Source organism: Oratosquilla oratoria, chromosome 40 (assembly GCF_046742065.1).
Source record: "Oratosquilla oratoria isolate Oo_2021 chromosome 40, ASM4674206v1, whole genome shotgun sequence".
NCBI lineage: Eukaryota > Metazoa > Arthropoda > Malacostraca > Stomatopoda > Squillidae > Oratosquilla > Oratosquilla oratoria.
In genome coordinates, this window is record NC_134816.1 from 20271415 (window position 1) to 20288644 (window position 17230).

The window sequence follows — 17230 nt, forward strand, 5'->3', positions numbered from 1 at the left end:
ACCAACACACTAACAAACAAACAGCCCTAACGCTTTTCCATGGTCCTCGCCTATACAAAACAAAACCGAATTTCCAAAGTTCTATTTCTTTATGTCTTTTCCTCCCTCCTCCCCCTCCCCTCCATCCCCTCCACCCTGGAAGCTCCTTCAGTAAGGTTCCTTTCACACGCATCGACTTTTCGCCGTCCACGACACGACGCCGTGCTCTCAAATAACCATGGGTGTCTAAGAACGCTTTCACATGTGGTCGTGACGTGTGAAAGCGTCCATAGACAACTATGGTTATTTGAAAACACAACGTCGTGTCGTGGACGGCGCACGGCAAAAAGTCGATACGTGTGAAAGGAGTCTATGAGGGACAAATTTACCCCTGGGGCGCTCACTTCCTGAAGAAGGCGTCAATCACCCTTACCCACAGTGACTGGATAGCCCGGTAGGAATCGATCCCGGGATTCCGGGATTACAGGACAAGAACGAAGAATAATGAACCACCAGAGATGAATAAAGTTGTTCATCTAGAAAATAAAGGAACTCAAATTGTGTGTTGGAGAGCGAGGAAAGTTGAGAACGAGGAGGAGGAGAAGGAGGAGGAGGAGGAGGAGGGGGAGGAGGAGGAGGAGAAAAAGAGGAAGAGGAGGACGGGGAAGAAGAGGAAAACGAGGAGGAGGAGGAGGAGGAGGAGGAGGAGGAGGAGAAAAAGAGGAAGAGGAGGACGGGGAAGAAGAGGAAAACGAGGACGAGGAGGAAAAGGAGGATAAAGAAGAGAAGCAGAAGGAAGGCAAGTAGAAGAAAGAGGACAAGGAAGAGGAGGAAAACGAGGAGGAAAAGGAGGAGAAATGTGGAGGAGGACGGGGAAGAGAGGAGAAAGTAAAGGAGAGGGAAAAGGAGGAGGAGGAAGAAGGTGAAGAATGAGGAGAGGCAGGAAAAGGAAGACAAGGAGTAGGAAGAGGAAGACGGGGAGGAAAGAAGGGAGGATAGAGAAGGAAAGGGGACGAAGAGGGAGGAAGAAGAGGAGGAAGATGAGGACGAAGGTAAGTCAGAGGACCCCCGAAGGGAATAAATAAATAAATAAATAAATAAAGGAAAATATAAAATAGAAGGAAAACCAAGTACAAAGGGCAGGAACAATGCGAAATGTTGTTGTTGTTGTTGCTGTTTTTGTTGTTGTTGTTGTTGTTGTGTCACTGAGTCACCACTTAGGGTCAACGGAGGTCACCGACTGTCCCTCTCCCACACGTTCCCACCTGATCTCCTCCACCCCAAATATATTGTGTTTATGTTTGTGTGCTGCCACCAGTCTACAGTCTGTGAAGACAGGTGTGACTGTGTGATGCACGTGCTGTCTGCTGTGCTGCCAAGAGGAACAAGTACAGAGTGGGAGCTGTGGGTTTGGCGGGAGAAGTGTGCAGGAGTAGTATGGAGGAACAGGGATAGGGAGGTCTGGGAGATGGGAAACCATTCGGAAGAAAATTGAGACGATGATGAAGACCAGATGGGGATGGGAAAGGAAGTAGGGTAAGAGAGGAGGAAGAGGAGAAGGAACTGGAGGAAGACAAAATAACGAGGAGGACGAGAAGAAAGAGGAGATCAAGGAGGACAATGACGAGGAGGAAGAGAAGGAAGAGGAGGAGGAAATGACAGATGAATCAGTGGAGGTCATAATCAAAGGTATCTTGACCCTGACATGAGGCGACGCGTGTCGAAGGTGAGACAAGACAAGCAAGGCGAAGCCAAGCGAGGACTCGCTCGACAGGACCGCTCGGAGCCGACCCTCCGTCGACAAGTCGATGTGTGACTCATTGCGGCCACGGGTGGAGGTGGAGGGGGAGGAGGAGGAGGAGGAAGTTGGAGGGTTGGGGGCATTGAGAGGGGTAGGTTCAGAGGTGGGAGAGGGAACGGGGTGGAAGGAAAGGAAGGTAAAAAGAACGGGAAGGAAAGAGATGGAAGAGAATAGTTGAGAAGGGCGGAGGAAGGAGGGCAGAGGAGGGAAAGAGGAGGGAGAGGAGGGAAGGGCAGGAAGGGAAAGGAAGGTAAAAAGAACGGGAAGGCTAGGGATGGGAAAGGAAGGGAAGGAAGAGGAAGGGGATAGAAGAGTAAAGAAGGGAGGGGAAGAGGAAGGAGGTGAGAGGAGGAGGAGGTCGAGGATAATGGGGACTGTTATAGATGAGGTGGTGATGATGATGATGATGATGATGATGATGATGATGATGATGATGATAGCGAAGATAGGAATGGTGATGGTGATGACAGAGACAATGCAGAGGCTGGTGATAAACACCGTACTCAGGGTCGTCTGACACAACAGTACACTATAGTTCAAGTAGAAATCACGTTGGCCATGGTGACGAAGACAGTGAGGATGAAGATAATGAGCATGATGTAGACCGTGGGGACACTGAACAACGTGGTGGAGGTGGTAGTGGAGGTGTCACAGACGGAGCGGGACATCTGCAACCCCGTCCGATGTGACCAGAAGCCCGGCTCGGCTTGGCTCGGCTCGGCCCGGCTCGGCTTTGCTCGGCACCAGCTGATGGCTGGTAAACAACAATTAGCGAACAACGGGACACAAGCGAAGTGAAAGGGTGGGGGTGGGGGATGGGAAAGGGAGGAAGGGATGAGGATAACCAGGAAGATGAGGAGGTGGGTGAGCAGGAGGAGGAGGAGGAGGAGGAGGAGGAGGAGGAGGAGGTGAAATGGGGGCGGTGCGGTGGAAAGTGGTAGTGAGCAGGAGAGAGAAGAGCAGGAGGTGGGGGACCAGGAGTAGGAAGAGTCGGGATGGAGGAGGAGGAGGAGGCAGGAAGTCCCAATATCAAACTCTTACCAAGCAAATAAACAAACAAATAAATAAATTAAGAAATAAATGAACAACGGGAGGAGTGACACCTAATAACCTCCACGATGATGCAACGCTTGGAGAGTACTGACCAGACTGTAGAAGGAGGGCTGAAGAAGCCCTTGTTTAAAACTACACAATCACATATACAAGGACCCCAATCCCCTTTACTAGAGTGGGGGTGGGGGGTAGCCGATTCAAAACACGATACTCGTGTTAGACAACTGTACATACCAGGAGTGGTAACGATACCAAAAATTTTAACGATTCTGATAAGCGTTCCGATATTGCTCTAGCTTCCGATTCCGATACAAGTCCCGATACTGCTGTAAACTTCCGATTCCGATAAATTATTATTAAAGATGGTTATTTAACCCATTCAACTCCGATGACAAGATGTCTTGTCATTTGGTCAAATAAAACAAAAAATCATAAAACACCAAAATGTTTGATCAAACACCAGAAAAATATGACGTCAATCCTCGCTTCGCTCGCAGCGAAGCGAGGACTGACGTCATATTTTTCTGGTGTTTGATCAAACATTTTGGTGTTTTATGATTTTTTGTTTTATTTGACCAAATGACAAGACATCTTGTCATCGGAGTTGAATGGGTTAATAAAGGCACATAAACAGTTTCCCAAACGAACTGCAGGCATTGAAAAAAATATGAATTGTAATCATTGCAGGTATCGGAATCTGAAATTTAGAGCAGTATCGGAATCGGAAGTTTACAGCAGTATCGGGACTCGTATCGGAATCGGAAGTTTACAGCAGCATCGGGGCTCGTATCGGAATCGGAAGTTTGCAGCAGTATCGGGACTCGTATCGGAATTGGAAGTTTACAGCAGTATCGGGGTTCGTATCGGAATCGTTAAAAGTGTTGGTATCGTCCCATCACTACATCAAACGCTATTGTACAACTCTTCGTGTACTGTACTGTACATAAGAAAGCCCCTGAGGTCTTGGCGTGGAACACCCCACGCCTGAACCCCCATGTAGGGCTTCGGTGGCTACATTTTATAGATTGCTGACACAGCAACTCTCAACGCCTCTCGTCATCGATACTCAAGGATTGCGTCCATCTTAGCTTGGCAAACAGATGGTCTGGTGATGTCTTGCACAGTGTAGCTCCTTCGGCATTTGGGGTGATGTAATCGTAAATCTCACTATTTTAACTGGATAAAGTTAGGATGTATGTATGTATAGATCAGCGTCACCACTCAGCTTCACCCATGTCATCACACTTCACCGGAGCACTGTCGTCGTCGATCACTGATGGATTGCCATAAGCTAAGTATATACGTATGTGCGTACGTAAGTAAATGTGAAAAGTACAGCGTCATCACTCAGCCTCACCCATTTCATCACACTTCACCGGAGCACTGTCGTTGTCGATCACTAACGGACTGCCATAAGCTAAGTATATACGTATATATGCATGCATGTAGGTATGCATGTATATATGTATGTATGCATGCATACATATATGAGGGTACAACATCATTTTGCCTAAACTCTTCATGAAAAAGACAAGATGTAGATCCCTAGTAACAATCTACTAAGCGAAGAGGGTTACGGTAGCGATATTCTTCTCCCCCCGATCACAGGGTGCTACGGGGCAATTAAAACGTGGTAGGCAGGAATATAAATTGGATTAAAATTTGGATTTTTTCCTTCATCCACATTAAACTATTTGTAACAACGTCGTGTGTGTTTCTCTCTTGCATGCACGCACGCACGCACACACACACACACACACACACACACACACACACACACACACAATGGTAATAAAAACGGGTAGTGGAGTGAAAACGGAATGCATGAATGGAAGAAGAAAAGTTTTCACTCGCAAAAAAATAAATATGAAAAAAAACGAGGGAACGCGAATGAGGCAGAGCCGGAAGTTTAAATTTAAAACTCGCAGAATCTTCACAACATAAACAACACGACTCGGACAAGCGGTTCGCAACACTACGCCCATAAGCCATTTCCATATGAAGCGCTGTTTCCCAAGATCGCGATGTTCCTTCGAACACTGAATAAAATCGTTTGGCATCCACTCACTGCTTTCGGTTTATGGTCTGTGTCCTTTCCCAGAAGCTTCTGGGGACTTCAAGGTACCCCAGAAGCCTCTGTTCAAGAACCCCCGGAACTTAGTTCGAGTGCGACAACCGGAATGAGATGAAAAGGTGGAGCACAAGCTGTGCCCGGGGCCCAGAGAGACAATGGAGGCCGGGCATAAACACGAGCCAGAAAAGGGCGAACGAAACAAAGCAGGACGGCAAAAGAGGGGAGAAAAGTCAACCAGACATGAGAAAGACGATGAAGCAAAAGTTAAAAAGACGAGAGAGAGAGAGAGAATGAAATATGTCATACCGACGGCAGCCAGTATAAAGAGGAAAATGTCACTCGGTAGGAAGAGGGCTGAGCTGATGCGTGTTGTACGCATATATGCGCGCGCACGACTAAGCACAAACATGAAAGAGCAAGAATGTCGCTGTACACAGCCAATGCGCGCACTGATCCAAACAAGGGATTATACGCACATAGCAGTTAAAAAAGATAAAAAATTCATATGTGAAATATATTTTCCATTCAGTAGTTGTCTTGTAATTATCTCTTTTTTATGTATATATAAACCTAATCCATACAGTACAACGGTGCCATACTGAGCAACAATGGTCGTTTCATGTTATTTTTACCCCCGATATGCAATTTTGAATTTCTATAGCTTGTCTATTATGAAAATAAATTTTATTATATGCATATCAAAGTATCCACATTGGTAAAAAAAAAATCCTCTGTTTCTTATGCCTTGAATTGCTACGACAGTTATCTCAATTTTCGTCACTGGATACCAAAACAGCACACCATCAAGTATTGGTATTATACCTCTACATAAAATAAACAAACAAAAATAAGAATAAAAATAAATAAAATAAGATAAAATGATATTATATAAACAATAGACAAATAAAAAACAAAGAAATGTGGAGGTATTACGCATGAAGAGCAAATGTCAACATGACAATCGGCGGTAAGTCCGGTCTTCCATCACCGAAGCCGACATTCTAGAACATTCCACGGGACTGCGGACGACAAGCCAGGTACTGCCTCGACACAACAGATTACATAAACTATATAACCTACGACATCCTGCCAGGTCCACACGCTTAATAAAAATAATGTGATGCTAACAATCACCATTTACTGTCCTGGATACAAAATGAACGCATCAACCTCTCCCACAAATATTTTCATGAATAAATGTTAGGCTAGTGTGCGATGTGAGTGAATGTCTTTTTGTTACTTTAAGAGGAGACAATCATCACTACTCTGCCCTTATGTAAACAATAGAAAATTAGTGGACACACGCACACGCGCGCGCATACACACACACATACACACGACTCGTGGCGCAGTGGTAGAGATCCCGGCTGCCATTACGGCGGTCTGGGTTCGAATCCAGCCCAGAGCTGAAATAATTTCAGTATCGCTGCGCTGCGAGTCGTTACTGCAACTCGTGGGCGGGGAGTTGGGTGCGTGTGTGAGTGTAAGGTCACAGCACCTATAGATCGGTTATATAATTATGAACTCTGAGCTCTCTTTCGGAATGGAAATAGCTGTCGATCAAGAGTCCAACAAGTGATCCAAGACCATGGTGAATCACAAACACACACGCACCTATGAACATAAATAGCTATGCATGAGTTGCTACACGCTCCTTTCCAGCATATTAGAATTATGAGGTAAAAGATAATTAAACACACACACACACACACAGCGAGAACATCACTCATGAATCGGGCCACATGAATGAACTCTCATTCGGAGGGGAAATAACTGTTCTTCACAAGTCCAACACGTGACCCATGACATTTAATTGCACACAAACATACGCGCATCGAAAAAATAACCGAAAATGGACACTAGTAATTCCACATAAACGTCACATCTCAATTTCCCTTCAAAATACTTTCAATAATATTATATATATATATATATATATATATATATATATATATATATATATATATATATATATATATTGTACTCGTATACAAAATGCGTCTTTTCTGAAAATGCATGAACCTTTCGAAAGTATTTGAGAAATTAAGTTACGTACCGTTGTGTTCAAATGTGTTCACATCAATGCAATAGATGTAACCATTCAACCATTTTCGACTGAATGGCATGAGATTAAAACGTCAAAAATAAACAAACAAATAAATAAAAAGTGATGGTGAGTGTAGGACATGGGTAGGCCTGTTCTACACGGTTGTACAAAGTCTAATGGATACTGGGTTTCGTATTAAAATATTAAATTGAAAAATGTAAACCCCATAGGTACGACCGCTAGGAAAAGATAAACTGGCAGTGACATAAAATTTCATCCGAAAATAAATAAAGTTTCATTTCCTTTTATTCATTTGTTTATATGAGTATTAATTTACTTATTTATTTTTTTGTTAATTATATTTTTGGATATATTCATAAATACAATTACACAATTCGATAACAATCCTGTTTTTGAGTTGGAATAACGACAGTTAAGCTATTATTTTCAGCCTTGCTATGGAAAGCGGCATGTTCCAGATACTGATTTTGTAGAAAAAATTTCGCGAAACATGTTCCACAGTCGAAAAATACCCAATCGAGAAGTGCACACATTCCCGAAAATACAGTTTCAGAGTTCAATTTGCAATGACGATGGTGATGATAATGTGTTCATATCTTATCTTTTGCTATGTGATTTCGGTAGATATGTTTTCGTTACTATCTGTTGAGTGATAGTATGCAATTCATGATTAATTCCGCCAGTAGCTACATATTTTTGTCACCAATACCTCCCATTGACAAAATACAAGTATATACAGTATTCTCATCTTTGCGATACCACTTAATGATGATTGATTTTGACGAAAATGTTGTCGATACAATAAACGATTTTGTTGCAAACTGACACCCACAACAGTAGTGTGCAGAAGGAACGCCCGATAAGCGGCGAAGCCAATTAAAACTACGAAAAAAAATCTAATTCTAAAAGCACCCTCCATTCCCCTATATCTACTGGTCAAGTTTGGTGAAAATGTTGAATCGAAATGCCAACATATACTGAAGAATTTGGGAAGAGAAATGCAAAAGGTCAAATAGAGGTGGCATTCCAAGAAGAACCGTTACAGCAACTGTGAGCAAGTTCATCTTCCAAACCTTTACACAGATCAACATCTATTATTGTCAGTTACAAAATGAATATTTAATCAGCGCACTACAAGTAGTTTTTCAGCTAAGACATTGAACATGAAATAAATAATTTGTTAAAATAAAAATTAAAATAAAAACTGAGAGAACTAAAGAATGCCCCCACAGAAACCTACAGATAAGACATCAACATATTCAGCCCAAGTGAACAAAAGCTAATAAAAACAAGTTACACATGATGGGTATCTACAGTATTCAGCTACTTGGACCTAAACATGGACAAGACATTATACAGCACATAAGACCCAGCCTGAAGTATGCACCAGTGGTCTATAGCTCCCACCAGAAAAAGGATATAACCAAGCTCAACCTCTTAACAGGCAGTGATTAACCCACAGCTGAATGAAACCACCTGAACAAATACCCTTTTATTTTACTAAGTTATATGTATGGTTACCTTTTTAATAGACATGAGGATACTCAAAACTGAATGAAATTGTGGCAAAAACCAGGAAAACTATCAAAAGATAATCACACAATATAATAGGTTAAAGAATTCCAGCACAATTTCATAACAAAACAAGTTTTGACATATGAGGAAAGAATAAAGAAACTGGAAATCACAACAGAGGTAAAGAAAAAGGACCATGGAATTAGTCACAACCCAAATTCCAAAGAGGGATCAAGTTACATCCTTCCAAGGTTGCAGGGGTCCTTGACTGGATGCAACTCGGTAATCACTGTGAGCTCCCTCTACCTAGTGCTGAATCATGATGTCAACAGTCTGAGCAGCATTCGTCAACCCACATGAGGTACCAGTCAACAAGACCAGCAGTCAAAATATCATTCATAACTGAAGATCTGACTTCATGGGACACAAAAAGGAAGACTGGGTTCCAATTCTTGTAACAACAAAAAAATCATGACAATTACCATAATCCCCTGACTGCCTCACCTGATGGCTAAAGTTATCATGAGTATTCTTGAAACCTGGGTCCTCAGAGAACAAATCAAAGCTGTGTGATTTGGTACTACAGCCATAAATATAGCAATTCACGATGAAGTGTGCATAAACTTGGAGCAGTCTCTTGAATGGAGAGGCTTCACAGATTTCTGTCATGGTCTGCAATATTTGACATTTTTGTGGACCAATCTTGGTAGTTCATGGTGACTTATAGTCCCAACTAGACACTGTTGTTGGTTTCCTGGAGGCCATCATTCTTGTACAAGAAAGACCAGGGGCAACTGACTGATTGATAAATTCCACTATGATCTTGGAATTGCACACAATAGATCTCCCACTTACACAGTACTTGCTCAAAGTTTCAAGATAACAAGGAACTCCTCAAGCTAATTATTGTTTTCCTTGCACACATTCCTAATGATGCATCATTTGTGACACAAGCCCTCCACCAAACCAGCTGGGTGCCAAAGCTATCTCTACTGTCAAAATTTGGTTCTTCTTAGACCAATTAGTTGGCCTCCTCAGCCAATGCTTGTCAAAATCACAAGGACTCAATTATGTATATCATCTTACCACCAGATTGTGGGATTTCATAGGAAGAAATGAGAGGGAGAGGATATTTTACTTTATGTACAATACAGCATGTGTTTTTATTATAAGACAATGCATAACCCTTCTTTTGTTACTATTACCTATCAATATTTTACTTGTATAGATTTCATCACACTTGTAGTCCTTAAATGTTTACCCTGAGCAACCAAAGTTTGCATGGTGTAATGAGGTCATGCAAATTTATATAATTTCTTCATTTTTGAAAGTAAAGTACCCAATATAATGCATAATTACATTTTTTTCAGTCACAGATACTGTAATTCTTTACAGACCTCTTTTTTTTGTACGAGAACAGTATCTACTAGTTTATCTAACTTTCTTACTTTGTTCAATGTATAACTTATGTAATTTTATTTCCTTGCTATGACTTCACATTTTAACTATTTTATTTATGCCCTTGTTCAAAGATATTCTACTTTATTTTCTTGTTTCTAATATTGCATTTAATATATTTTTTCTCTTTTAATATCTTATCAAACTTCTATGCATTCAATATTTCTTCTTTTATACCATCTTCTATTCAGCATTTCTAATTACACAGGTTTACTGTATCAATAATACCTATCTATTTATTATACACCAATGGCTTCTTCCCCCTTATAAGGAAGGCAGCCAAGTCAAAGGCACACACCCACTCCCTCCCATTCTCCAACCCTTGTTTACCTCATCATGGATGAAGGGTCATCCCAGTTCCCTGCCCACTGCCCAGGTCAGAGGCAATGCAGAAATACACAGCAAGGCCACTTCACATACACAGCAATGCCTCCTTTCCCTCATGCAGAAAATAGAGAAGACCCCTCCAGGGTACATCAATAATATTGTATGATTTTTTCTATCCTTTTAAAAATTTACCAGTGAGATATCTATTTATTTAGCCTTCCTGTAATGATATATATTTATATATATATATAAATTTCATTATTACAAATACTTTGTATACATTATACCTTTCCTAATCCATCTTACAATTTCATTCAGTTCTGCAAAAACCTCTCACTACTCAGCAAGTTAAAATCCATCTTTATCAGCCTGTTCATCAGTGACATCTTATATGAATACTGTGACAAATATTTTTTCAAAAGAATGCTGAAATGAATTAAATATCTATACCTGAAGCTCTTTCTCACTTCCAAGGGAATGGACAAGTTAAAGTACCAGTATACACCCACATCATAATGATAACTATTGTTTCAAGTTTTACGGACTTGAAACTGACAGCCCTATAATGGTTGTCAGTAGTCCTCTGGCCCTCCTATAGATCTTTCTAAGAAGACAATTTGTACTGCTGCATATGTTGTATTAGTGTGTGACAATTTCTCCATTACTAGGCAGTAGGGAGAAGATTCTTCCTATTGTCCATATTACAGAACCACCACTTGCAGGTACTTGTTGGTCTCCACTCATATCACAAACAAATAAAAATTATTCAACTATTCCGCCCACATTAGTACCTTAAAGTTAAGCTTATGATAGCCCTAACTGATATAAATCAATCTATTTCTCCAGCCCACAGGAAACTCATCACAGCTACCAATGCAGCCCAGTCTAAGATTTCTTTTTCTTTCCACTCAACCATTAACAAGTTTCTAATGGAGTGGAATTGGCTAATGCAGGTTTGCATGACAAGGATTTCTATAGCATGCCATGTTGCAGGCCCATTAATTTAAAAAATATGTACATATATATGGATTAGTTTTATATTGCATGTTGTACTAGTAGCTGACCTATGACTTAAGTCCATTCTATTAATGCTGCCTTTCAAATTCATGGTTCTTCTGAGGTCAAAGGAAACATTATAAATATGGTAAAGAAGTGAACCAACACCTCTAATACTGTGTTGGACACATGGAGGAAGATGTTCCAATGAACAATGGTAGTGACAGGCTAACCGTGAAAAGAAGATTTTGGATTAAGGTAAAAAACCAAGCTGCATTCTCCTATTAATTTATTTGTATTGCAAGGTTTTCTATGCAACAGCTGCAGTTCAGATCTAGTTAATTGCACATGAGGGGACTTGCTTATATCTATGATGGAAAATGAAAGACCTGGTATATATCAATAATGATCAAGTAAAAGATAGAAAAAATTAAATATAAATTAAAATATGAAAAATATCTCTTGGCTTTTAACAATAATTACACTACCCTATGCAATGGTATAGAAAAATTCAAGTATGCAATTCCACATTTTCAAAAATATTGTCAGCCCTCATTTAACATGGGTTCTACCAGTCACGAGAATAACAATTATTGCCTTGAATTTCAGGGACTAGAAACATACAGCCCCACATGGTTGGCAATGGTCCTTAGACCCCTCCATAGACTTCTCTGGAAGGAAACACTGGACTTATGTCTGCTTCTATTTGTGGGTGACTATTTCTAAGTACAGCAAGGGGAGGTTCAAGATAACAACCGTTTTCACTTAATCATGACATACAGAAAAGGAGATACATTCATACAGACCTCTTTTTCTCCAGTTATTATACCTAGTCATTAACTAGGAGATGACTGTACCTCATAAGTAGTGATCAATAAGAGTATGTGGTACTATGAACTGGATGTATTTGGAACGCTTACAAAATTAACATATTTGGAGCAACATAATGCTGTGAGCTTTGTTTCTACCAATTATGCACCAACATTGAAAAAGATCATAACCTCACTGATTTTGATTTCAATGTAATCTACAACGTGCTGGTCCAGACCAAAAATGAACACCTGCCCAAGAATGTCTTTTCAGATCGAAATTGGGAAAGAACATCATTCATCTTTAAAATACATTAAAATTTTCAGCTCTTCCTATTCTTTTTTCACTACTTTTTCATGTAAAGTGAGGAGATATCTAGCAACTGCTCTCCTCCTGCTAGCCAATAACAGAAACAGCATCACACTTGCACAATGCATACAAAAGTCCAATGCTGAACTGGTCTTGGAAGCTGCAGGTCCAAGATCTCCTTGGGTACATTTTACCAATACAGTTGAACCTCGGCAAATGAATGCCCCATTTAACAAAAAATTAGTTAACAAACAAATTTTGCAAACAACTTTTGTCTGTTAACGAATGGTACTTCAGGGTATGAACATACACACATGCCTGTGCACATACTATCATATGAAGAGAGACAAGCAAAACTTGAGCTACAGACACTAGAGCAAAGAAGAGAGAGAGGAGATTTGATAACTATTTACAGAATCCTGAAAGGCATAGAAATTATTGATAGAGAGGATCTAATAAAATGGGATGAAAGAAATACAAAAGGACACGGAAAGAAAATCAAGAAAGACAGCTATAGAAGAGATCTAAAAAAGAATAGCTTTCCTCACAGAGTAATAGACATTTGGAATAAGTTAGATGAGAAAGTAGTGTGTGCAAAAACAATACATGAATTTGAAAATAGTTTAGATAAAATGAGATATAAAGACGGGACACCACGAGCATAGCTCCCCATCCCATAAAATACAACTAGGTAAATACAATCCCACCAGATCAGTAGTGCTTTGGAGCGTTTGCCATAATCATTTCAGCTGGTGAGCATTTTGGTTTAAGAAGGGAGTCACTGAATGGATTAAGTTCATTATCTGAGGTTCCACTGTATGTCTTTGTATCACTCATATAAAGTATAAGAATTCATAATAATCTTATGTAACTATGTAATACTCTTTACATCTGTTAAAAAATAAGAATCAGAAATAAATATTTTACTTATAATTACAGTTATTTTGCCAATACAGCACTGTTGGGTGAGTAAAAAAAAACATCAAACAGCACACACTAAATGTAAAAATAAAACAAAATAAAATACATAACAGATTTTTGTGAGGTGGCAAGCCAAGAATTTTCAAAAAGTATATAATCACATATGCAAAATATCTTGCAGCCTTGAACATCCGTCCATACTAAGCACTAACCTATAATGTTGTATACAAAACATCCAGCCATAACCCTCTCACAATGATTTCCAATACACGACAAAAATAAGAAAAATATATATTAAATATAATAAAAAAATTTTTTTTTTTAAAGAATCCAAACTTCAGTAACCAGGCCCAAAGGACACCCCAGATTACCAAAATGCACAACCCCCTCAAGACCCAAATATCATGAGGATATTGACTTGTGGGGCTATAGGTCTCCTGTCAAGGCCACAGTTATTATTACATACAGAAAGAGAATGGAGAAAAACAAAAAGGCCATTCTTAAGAATCTAAGAGCCATGCCACTGTGGATCACTTCCTGAAATATTACTGGAACTGTTATACATAAATGATGGGGAAGTCAACCATGCCTCATATACACCTGCAGAGCCACAAAATCATCAAAGTTCAGGCTTTGATGTTTTTTGAAATATGATGTAATATGTATAGCTGGCCCTTATCATATGTGGTTGATATATGTTCCAAGAGTAGTCTACTGTGTAACCCAAAAGTTGTGTAAAACCAAGACTTACTAGTGTACAATATATACACAAAAAATCACACAAGCAGTGAGAATGCATGTGCAAAAACAAGTACATAGTGAAAAGAATGCCATGTACGAAAATGCATATTTACTATCTGCTTGGTAAACAGATATAATATGAAACAGTATTTCAAATATAAAATTGTCTTTTTCTACTTCATATGGACATGATGCTGCATTTATTCTTAATTTATTTCTGTGCTTCATTGGCCACTAACATATGCTGTACCACCTTTGACCAGATTTAACATCTAAGCTCCTTCACCTGTCATTTCATTACATTAGAAGTTCTCTACCTATATGTCTGAAATGCAAAGTGTACAGCCATTTATGATCTATGGATGTAAGACTTGGAAACTAGTGACGTCAATGGAGACCAAACTCAGAAGTGCATAGAAAAGAATGGAGAGATCAATGCTGGAAATAATGCTGACAGATGGGAAGTTGGGGGAGAGCACAGACTGGTATGAAATATATTGTGAGAGCAACAATCAGGCTGTAGTGTGATTGAACTGGGAAGATACCCAGAAAGAGGGATGGAAGATGAAGCAAGTGTGTTTCTAACTGGACACTATGAAATGGGAGGCATGGAAGAGGAAGACCTGACCGAAGATGGGACGATGATAAGGAAGTTCACAGGAATGCCACTATAGAGGTTTTGTCCTTTGCCCAGATGCTGATTACACTACAATGAAAAAAATAATGTTTAATTGGTATTCTATGTGTGATCATAGTAGAATCTTTATTGATGATTACAGTATGTTTACACTAGGTCAGACTGATATTCAGATGTAACATTTGAGTAAAGACCAATAGCTCTATAGTGCTTATTGCCAACAAAAACATATTACTAATTAGATTACTGTAGGTTTTGTGTATGGAAAAGTTATTATAAGGGCAGTTCTACCATTAGAATAAAATGGACTGATATTCTGTGCTTCAATTTAGTTAAATATTGTGCTAGTCATTTTTTGTATACAGGTACTGTAGTACATAAGTAAACTGCATAGCTACAAAAAAATATCTATAGATTAAGCTACAATTGCATACTGGCTCTGATTCCTGGAGTGGGTCCAAGATTGTTTTTTGTTTTTGTTTTTTCTTAGATAAATACGTGATTTAATGCCTACTTTCCTTCTACTGTCACGAGCCAGTGACAGAGAAACAAACCCAGGCCCCTACACAAATGCAACAGTCCAATCATATGTGAACATACACATCAATATCATATAATAACTGACACTCGTGGGTCCACACTAGATAATTAATCACAAATTAAATATTCCCCCAAATTAACATAAATGGCACTGAAAACAAGTACACAAGTGCAAAACTTCTACACAGCCACATCATTCAGAGAGCATGCGTACAAGAACCAAACTCTCACTGCAGTTCATGTTCCCATCATCAACAAACTCCACTGTAATCAGATGACAGAACACAATGCAATAATGAACCTATTACACTGGTACATGAAAACAAATAATTGTAGAAAAAATACAATATATCACAAACACTAACCACATAAACAAAAATTGATCAATAAACAGACATCAACAAGATATATACACATTGAAACCTCAACTTAATATATGGGAGCAAGCTGGTCCATTTACAAGAAAAAGCCCATTGCTTGACAATATGTGGGAAATATACTATACCTATGAAATACAGGACAGTAAATACACATTAAAATGCATTATGAAACAATAAAAACATACTATAAGTACATTAAATGTGGACTAAAACTACCCTGGCCCTTTCAGCAGGAAAATTCGAACCTCTTACTCCACCTATGGGGCCACAAAATATAAAGTACACGGCAGTACTTTTGATTTTGTGTACAATATTAATTGCTTATTTTGAAACAATAAATAATTAAATGATGACTAACAATTTTCCTTAGTCAAGGAATAATCATACCAAGCAACAAAATGTTCATTCCTATAAAACTTGTATGACTACAGTTTCTTAAATCCAAAATCCATTAAATAGAGAGATGTTATATCATGGCTTAAGTGCACCACTAACACCCCATGGTTATACTTCAAAATCCCAACCCTCCAATCAATCAATCCAATGCCCCAGGTTATTCTTGCAGGAGACCCAAAGCATCCATGTAACCATCAGCAGCCACCAAATCGGCCCACGAGTCTTCTGAAGAAGAGATGTTGTGCTGTTGTCTGGGTTGGGCAGGAGTAGGGCAGTGTAGGATGAGGTATTCTGTATCTTGTGTAGTGAATGCACCTGTGTCATTTTGGCTCTGAGATCATGCCTATTCTGTGTTAGTACTATTCCAATTTGGACGCAGCCCGAAGGGTTTTCTCCCCGTCCTCTCCTTATATGCAAAGGGGGACGGAGAGGGGGGGTCGCCGATTAAATGAAGCGGCCTTGCTGTGGATGTGCTGTGTCTTGCGACACTGCTTCTGACCCAGGGCGGTGGGCAGGGTGCAGGGATGACCCGTCATCCAGGAGGTGCTCAGATGAGAGGGAGGGTGGGAGGGGTGTGGAATGTATGTAGGGATGAAATGGGTGGGAGTGTTTTTTATGCCTTTCCCTTTTTGGCTACCTCCCTTGTAAGGGGGAAAAAGCCTTGGTATATGTATGTATGTACTATTCCAATGCTGGGTGTTGTCCTCAGCACAGTTATGCCAATGTAGTTCTTGCTTGTCATGGGAGGACTTTCTCAAGCTGATGTCATAGGATAATCAAGTGAAATATGGAGTCTTGGATTTGGTTGGTTTGTGATCTGTGTGTGTGCATTTTTGTACAGAAGTGTTGAGGTACAATAACAATATCATAAACCACATTTTGGAAGGTGATTTGAGTACCCACCATCTTACATAGTTGCATACACAAACATACATATACCAATACATACATATACCAAGGCTTTTTCCCCCTTCCAAGGGAGGTAGCCAAAAAGGGAAAGGCATAAAAACACTCCCACCCATTTCATCCCTAAATACACTCCACACCCCTCCCACCCTCCCTCTCATCTGAGCACCTCCTGGATGACGGGTCATCCCTGCACCCTGCCCACCGCCCTGGGTCAGAAGCAGTGTCGCAAGACACAGCACATCCACAGCAAGGCCGCTTCATTTAATCGGCGACCCCCCCTCTCCGTCCCCCCTTACATATAAGGAGAGGACGGGGA

General features: G+C 40.0%; 1 protein-coding gene and 1 long non-coding RNA gene across 2 annotated transcripts in view; one reads left to right on the top strand and one right to left on the bottom strand.

Moving 5' to 3' along the window:
- LOC143020570 (uncharacterized) overlaps positions 1–15337 on the top strand; it is a 39619-nt gene extending 24282 nt beyond the window's left edge. The window contains exons 2-3 of the long non-coding RNA XR_012965903.1: positions 11122–11228; positions 11881–15337. This is a non-coding gene — a long non-coding RNA (uncharacterized LOC143020570). The remainder of the gene's footprint in view (positions 1–11121; positions 11229–11880) is intronic.
- Positions 1–17230, bottom strand: part of LOC143020569 (kinesin-like protein KIF17) — a 152015-nt gene that overhangs the window by 121752 nt on the left and 13033 nt on the right. The window lies entirely within an intron of this gene.